This window comes from Harmonia axyridis, chromosome 2 (assembly GCF_914767665.1).
Source record: "Harmonia axyridis chromosome 2, icHarAxyr1.1, whole genome shotgun sequence".
In the NCBI taxonomy this organism is placed as follows: Eukaryota; Metazoa; Arthropoda; class Insecta; order Coleoptera; family Coccinellidae; genus Harmonia; species Harmonia axyridis.
In genome coordinates, this window is record NC_059502.1 from 33,788,796 (window position 1) to 33,795,385 (window position 6,590).

At 34.6% G+C, this 6,590-nt stretch overlaps 1 long non-coding RNA gene across 1 annotated transcript; it reads right to left on the reverse strand.

The window, feature by feature from the left end:
- Window positions 1-5,507: 5,507 nt before the first annotated feature.
- Window positions 5,508-6,031, reverse strand: LOC123673193. Its single transcript, XR_006746439.1, has 2 exons — window positions 5,826-6,031; window positions 5,508-5,751 (listed from the first exon to the last, which is right to left on the reverse strand). It is a non-coding gene; the product is annotated as an uncharacterized LOC123673193 (long non-coding RNA).
- Between the last annotated feature and the right edge of the window lie 559 nt (window positions 6,032-6,590).

Sequence of the window (6,590 nt, forward strand, 5' to 3'; positions counted from 1 at the left end):
ACGTCTGTGACGTCACGGCACTGGCCTGTGATCGCTACACCATAAATTACGTTTAAATACTTAGCCGCGCCAAGGCTCTCGCGGTGTTTGTATTGTACAATGTAGTTTTAACTCGAGTTTAGTTTTTATGTCACCATAATGGAAGAAGGCTTCGTACAAGGACAAAGTGACAATTTGCCTAAAATGGATATATTTGCAGTGATGGAGTTTTTTTCTTCAAATCCATCTTATTTCAGTGCTGAAATAAAAGGAGTTGAACTTTTCAAGTAAGTATCTACTTTTGAGTTTGCTTCATCATGGTTCAACTTATAACAATGATTTATTAAAAAAACGTTTCATAAACAGTTTGTAGTTGAGTACTGGTTGTTGAAGTCTATCAATGGAAAAACATATTTATGTGAGGAGTAAAAAGTAAAAAGAGAAAAAAGTAATTTTTATGTAGGTATATAGTAAGTTATTTCAGCCATCGTGTAACGAACAAAACACGACACGAACGGCACAAGTGATTGTACACCAATGAATTCGTAAGCACTCTGCGAATACCAGTCGTCTAGTGTGTGACGTCACGACACTTACACGTACTATGAAATTATTCTTCCAAGCGCAACTTCAAAGTCCCATAACTTTTTCATTTCTAGGGATATTTCAATGATTTTTCCACATTTTTGTTTCATTTTACTAAATTTTTTAGAATTAGAATTTAACAAAGAAATGAAAACTAGTCCATTAACACTATTCATATTTTCGGCCGCCTGGCTTTCATTTTCGCATTTATCGAAGAAAATTTTTGAAATATATCGTATTTTCTCTTTGCTAGATCCAATATTGACGTGGGCTCAAAGTAAACTGTGTTAACCAATCATAAAACTGTCAAAGAAGTTTTTATAGTACAAAATCTCATATTTCTAACGCCATTTAGTGGAACCTGATCAGACTTATACAACGCGAGATACAGATAACTAAAGGCGTCTATTGCAAAAATTATGGATTTATTTTCACTACACTTGATATTATCATTCGAAGTTCTCAAGATCTTACAAATCCATTACATCATAATATCTTGAGTAAACCGTGAATCTTAAAATGTCGTGTACTATCAATAGAAACATTTTGTGAATGGCGTTGTATAAATTGATGAGTTTTTGATTAGTACTCACAGAAAATAAAGAAGACTTTCTCCAGTTTATCGACTTTTACACTTAGGTGAACAGTTTACATACCTTTGGTAAAGAATATATGGATGGTGTTATTGCTTGAACTATCCCAACCAACAAATTCCTCTAAGTTTTTAAAATGGCAAAATGATAAAATGAAATCTTGCCGTAAACAATCGTAACTCAATGCCGTTACTGAATTACCGGGAAAATGCTCCTGGCCAAGTATCCTCCCGCTCGTACGTGCACCGAACTGCATCGAATCGTTTTTCAGAAATTTACTTCCCAATTCCGTCGGGCATCGATGGAACGTCGATAACCGCAACTTGAATGAAATGTCTCAATTTTCGGTCGATTTGTCCCATCCCAGAAGTTTCCAAGACTTTCTCTAATAGTGTCGTTCTATTCACCCTGAAGAATGTTTTCCGTTCAAAGGAGCGAAGGACAAAATAGGACGGTGGAAGAGGTTAATTGACCTCCTTTTGTTGGACGGATTCCGGTGCATCGCACTGTGCACATCAATTTCAATTTATTAGACAGAACGTCATGATGGCAGAGTGAAGACAAGTTGAAGTCATAAATAAAGGGTTAGCAGCCGGTACTGGAGGGAACGCGAAAAAAGGTAGTGTTGCAAAAAGTCCAACTATGATTTAGGAAGGGTGGTGATGCGTAATAAATGAAATGGTTCACATGTTTTGATATAATGAACCATATATTATGTGGTTACCTAGCCTAGTTATATAAAAATGGAATGAAATGGAAATTTTGTAAATTTCACAGGATTTGTTTTCGAAAAATAGAAATAATTATTTCCATGAAATTAAAAGAAAAAACCTACCAATGACTTCCAAGTATAAAAACTAGGAATAAATAAAAAAATCATAAAACATCAAATTAGAAAATGAAAAACTTGTATCATTCAACAAACACGATGAATTCCAAATGAATACCTTCGTTAATACATTTATCACTGCTTAACTTCAAAGGGTTGAGACCGACAGAAGATATAAGGTAAAACGACTTTCGAGTTAATAAATTCGAGAAAGACACTTATCGTTAGGTGCTTCTGAACGCGCTTTAATTTATGCACTTTTGGGCATCACCTAAGTGACTTTATGTACAGTATTGATGAAGGATCCAATTATTGTTCCCTGTCAGTAGTTGCGATGGTCAACCGGATGCTTGTAGACCTATTAGTTTCTTTTAGTGTGGAGGGCATGACAGTTTCAATTGATTTACAGGGAACGAATTGTTATTGTACATATAATGTAAAAAGGATGTGTAATTCTTCGGGGTGTAGAAGATGTGTCATGTCGGTTCTAAAACTTAAGAGATTTACTGGGGTTGGGAAAGTTCGAGAACAAGACAGTCGTACTAGATGTGTTACATCTGTTTATCAGGTTCTAGTCCTTCTAGAATATTCGATTTCCAGGAATCCGCGAAGATCTTTGTGGGCGGTACGGCAAAGCTCTTATTGGACTAGGGGATGGGGCTTTCCCCCAAGGGTGTGGCCAAGACGAAAAGAGGGGAGGCTGATATTCGAGACAGGGTAGTTCCAATCGGCAGAGACACAGTTCAAATTAAGCCGAAGACGGGTACAGTTTAACTTAAGTCGAAGACGAGTCAAGTTCGGGCGGTCAACTCAAGACGTAAGACGAAAAGACGTTTCGCGGACTAGATTAAGACGAGTCGCGAACAAGTTAAAGACGAGACGACCGAAAACTTGAAGTATGACGAAGACGTGATAATCCAAGACGTTTCGAGTAATCAACAAACGAGTTAAAGACGAAATTCAGTACCGTAGTGAGAAACTTGTAATTAAGACGTAATTAAGATCTTCTCAATAGTGAGTTTGTACTGTATAATTGTGGCTTTGTAAATAGATGTAAATAATTCAAAAGAGTTTAATTATTACAAATCCAATAAAGTCACGGAGAAAAAGACGAAAGGCCAGGTAATCGAATCATACCTCTAGACGATCGATTAACCAAGCCTACATTGATGTCTCGATGAAGTATGTATGTAATGCAAGGAATAGAAGAAATCCCATTACATAGTTAAATAAGGAAAGTATGACGGTCATTTGAACAATTTCCTTTCTAAAATCGCTTTGAGGGCAGAGGGGTACAAGTAGGCGTATTCGAAATTATTCGGTCGATATTGTCTGAATTTTGAGTATTTTGTAGGAAACTGAAATGATGTATTTTCATATCATATCATCATTTATTATTCACGTTCACATGCCGTTCGTGATTCGACTTCGTTGAACAGTGTTGCACTCGAGAGTGCGAAGAAACATCGATTTGAAAAATTTTCGATAGTAATCCACCTTAAGCCTAAAATTGATATTCCAACAATCAAACTCATCATACAATATTTATTCTGAAAATCATAAATTTTCCAATTGAAATCAAGAGCTGATCATAAAACAACAACGACGTTGGTTTTATCGAGCTTGCTATGTCGAATATGTCTATTCTCAGTTCTTTTCAATTTTAGGCCTTCCATCAAGGCCGTCGCTTGGGGGAGGCAGGTCAAGCAGGGTAGGCTGTCACATAGGGTGGCAAAATTCAAGGGCGGCATTTCAAACTTGATCAACAAAAACTAAAGGTGTAGATTGGAATAAGATTCAATTCGATCAGCAACAATAGGAAGGTACAAATTTAATTAACATCAAAAGTCATTAAAGGTGCCGCATTGTGCATTATACTCATAAATATCCAAACGTTGCGTATTCCCCTCATAAGGCTGTTTACGACTTACTGAAACAACACATGGCTCATCAGGCTTGTCGTCGTTCGCTTTGCTGAACGTTGCCGAATTTTATTGCCATTTGGGGCGGCTTATTCTAAATTATTTTATTTTTATTCTACGTTCAGAATGTTGATTTCTCAGAATGTAATGCAAAATATACGAGAAACGATTCCATTTCACCATTTCTAACTTATCCTTCTCAGGAAATATAAGAAGTTTTTTTATTTCATATCATATACCATTATGTAATAATATTTTTCATATCGAATTAAGTAGTGTTGGGCGTAGGCGAATTCGAATTTTAAATAATGGTTCAACCGCATAATCCGATTGTTTTACTCGATAATCTTAGGAAAAAAAAAACAAAATGTTCAAGTCGAAACTCACCAGAAGAACCTGAAACCGCAGGGCCCGCTCTAGAGGCGCGGCAAATAATGAAGGGCGATATTATCTACTTTTTCCAAGATATCTGAATCATCATCTGGTTTTTTTAATTAATCATATAAAAGAAAAAGAAACAAAATGTTCGAGCGTTTTATGAAGTCGCAATTCAGCAGAAGAATCTAAAACCTGAATTCGATTCATATATTTGATTATTATTCAGTTGAGCAAGTTCATTGTTCATTACATTGCACGTTTCCTAAATTATCAATTCGATTTAAATTTGAATCCATAAAAAATAATTACACTTAAATACATTTTTCTTTCCTTGAATACTTTTCATAGAAAAAGTTTGAGTTTTCTACACTAAATCTCTGAATACAAATTCACTAATTGATTATTATAACGATCATAAATTTAAAGGACACTGAAAAGGCATAATTATACAATAATTATATGATCGAAAATAAAATAATATTATTGATACTTCTCACACATCTGGAGGCTATATAGATCTGTTGGAAGAATACAAAAACGAGAAAAAATTTGGCACCAAAAACAATATTGAAAACAACTTAATCTCTCAAGAAATACACCATATACTTTTGATTGTAACAAGAAGTAAATCATCAAATTTAATTGAATTATTAATTAATTAAATTAATTAAAAGAAGTCGAACGCTTTCTCGTTGCTGTATTTTTCATGTCACAAAGTATACTGACTTCGATTCCTTCAATGAATAAGTAGAAGGTGAGAAATATTTGCTATGATGATAATCATAGCTTTGAGACGTTTCATGTCATAAGGATATCCTAATAATTTTCATACAACTCCAGAAATCTCTAGGAACCTTACTTCAATCTGGTATTCAAATGAACGCTTCCATGCACAAAATTTTTCACTCTCAAATGCTTCCATATAAAAATTGTTCACTCTTTGATATGCAAACAAAATGGAAAAGGGAGAAAGTAAAACGCAGCTTTTGTAGCGTCGGAAGAAACCTTAATAATAAAGTAGTTTAAAATGTGAATGGTGATAACGACAATCTAGGGAATGAAAGTGTAATCTGCAGCTTTAGGGTCGTAATAAAGTTTGTCCTCTAAATCGCGAAATTCCCTCCTCAAAGTTTACATGTTGATAGATCTATTTAGATTCAACTTTCGCTCTACACGTTCTTTCTTTCTTGCATTATATTTCCATTAAAACTTCAAAACAAATTAGATTCGGTTGTTTAATTTATTTTCAATTACAAAAGCGCTCCTAAATTAGGTGCCAAGAAACAATTATGCGCTTTGGCAAAACGAGGCTTCGAGAGGCCAATAAAGGTAATTGCTAACATTTTATTTTGCATCTTCTCAACTTTGGGAAACTTCAGTAGATGATGTTTCACAAGGCTAGTCTCAAGGGATTTCATTCCAATTCTTCTGCCTTACTCATTTTCAGGTGAAGTTGGGAAGTTTGCTGGAAGAAAATTAAAATTAGATCCTCATCTTCGACCCTGATATGAACTTTGGGATCCAATTTCGACAACACACCCCATGAAACCTTGAATGTTGATGAATATTGGGCGTCTATGATGTATTTTGTTTCATTTCATAGCCTCTTGAATATTCTATTGATTAGGATGTATAGCTTTCGGAATAAATTAATACCAAGCTGATAATCATACATTTGAAATGTATATCGAAAAAGCTACAATATCATGGATTTGAATAGAAAATAAGGAAATTGACAGACGTAATTCTGCATGTCGTTACCATAGTAATCTCATTCTTGACGTTAATTGGGCGTTCGTTGCATAGAGACACAACAGAATTTCATGTATTCTTCAATATTTGTGTGCGGGAAAGGGACTTTTTTAACTTAATATGCCTATGGCGGAAAGAGTTGAAAGCGCATGCTTGTAGAAAAATTTATTCTTCAAATGTACAATGACATTGTCATGTTTTGACAGACAAGTCGAAAAGTTCTACTTTTCCTCCGCCGGAGTAAAGAGTTGCTAAGTCAACGATGAATTAGGTACTTTGAGGGAAAGTGTTGCCTAGCAATTAATGATATATCATGATATATCAACTATTATGATTTATGTCTTTAAATTAGGATGACAACCGTAACTAGGCAAATTTTCCATTGATCAATCAATTATAACGATCGTTAATATAAATCTCATTCAGAGTTTTTTCTCCAGATTTTATGAATTTCAAAACGTCTGAAAAAAAATTGAATATTTAACTCCGAGGAGATGTGACTTTTCTTGGCATGCTCTCAATAAACATAAGCTCACTATGAAAAGTGAAACT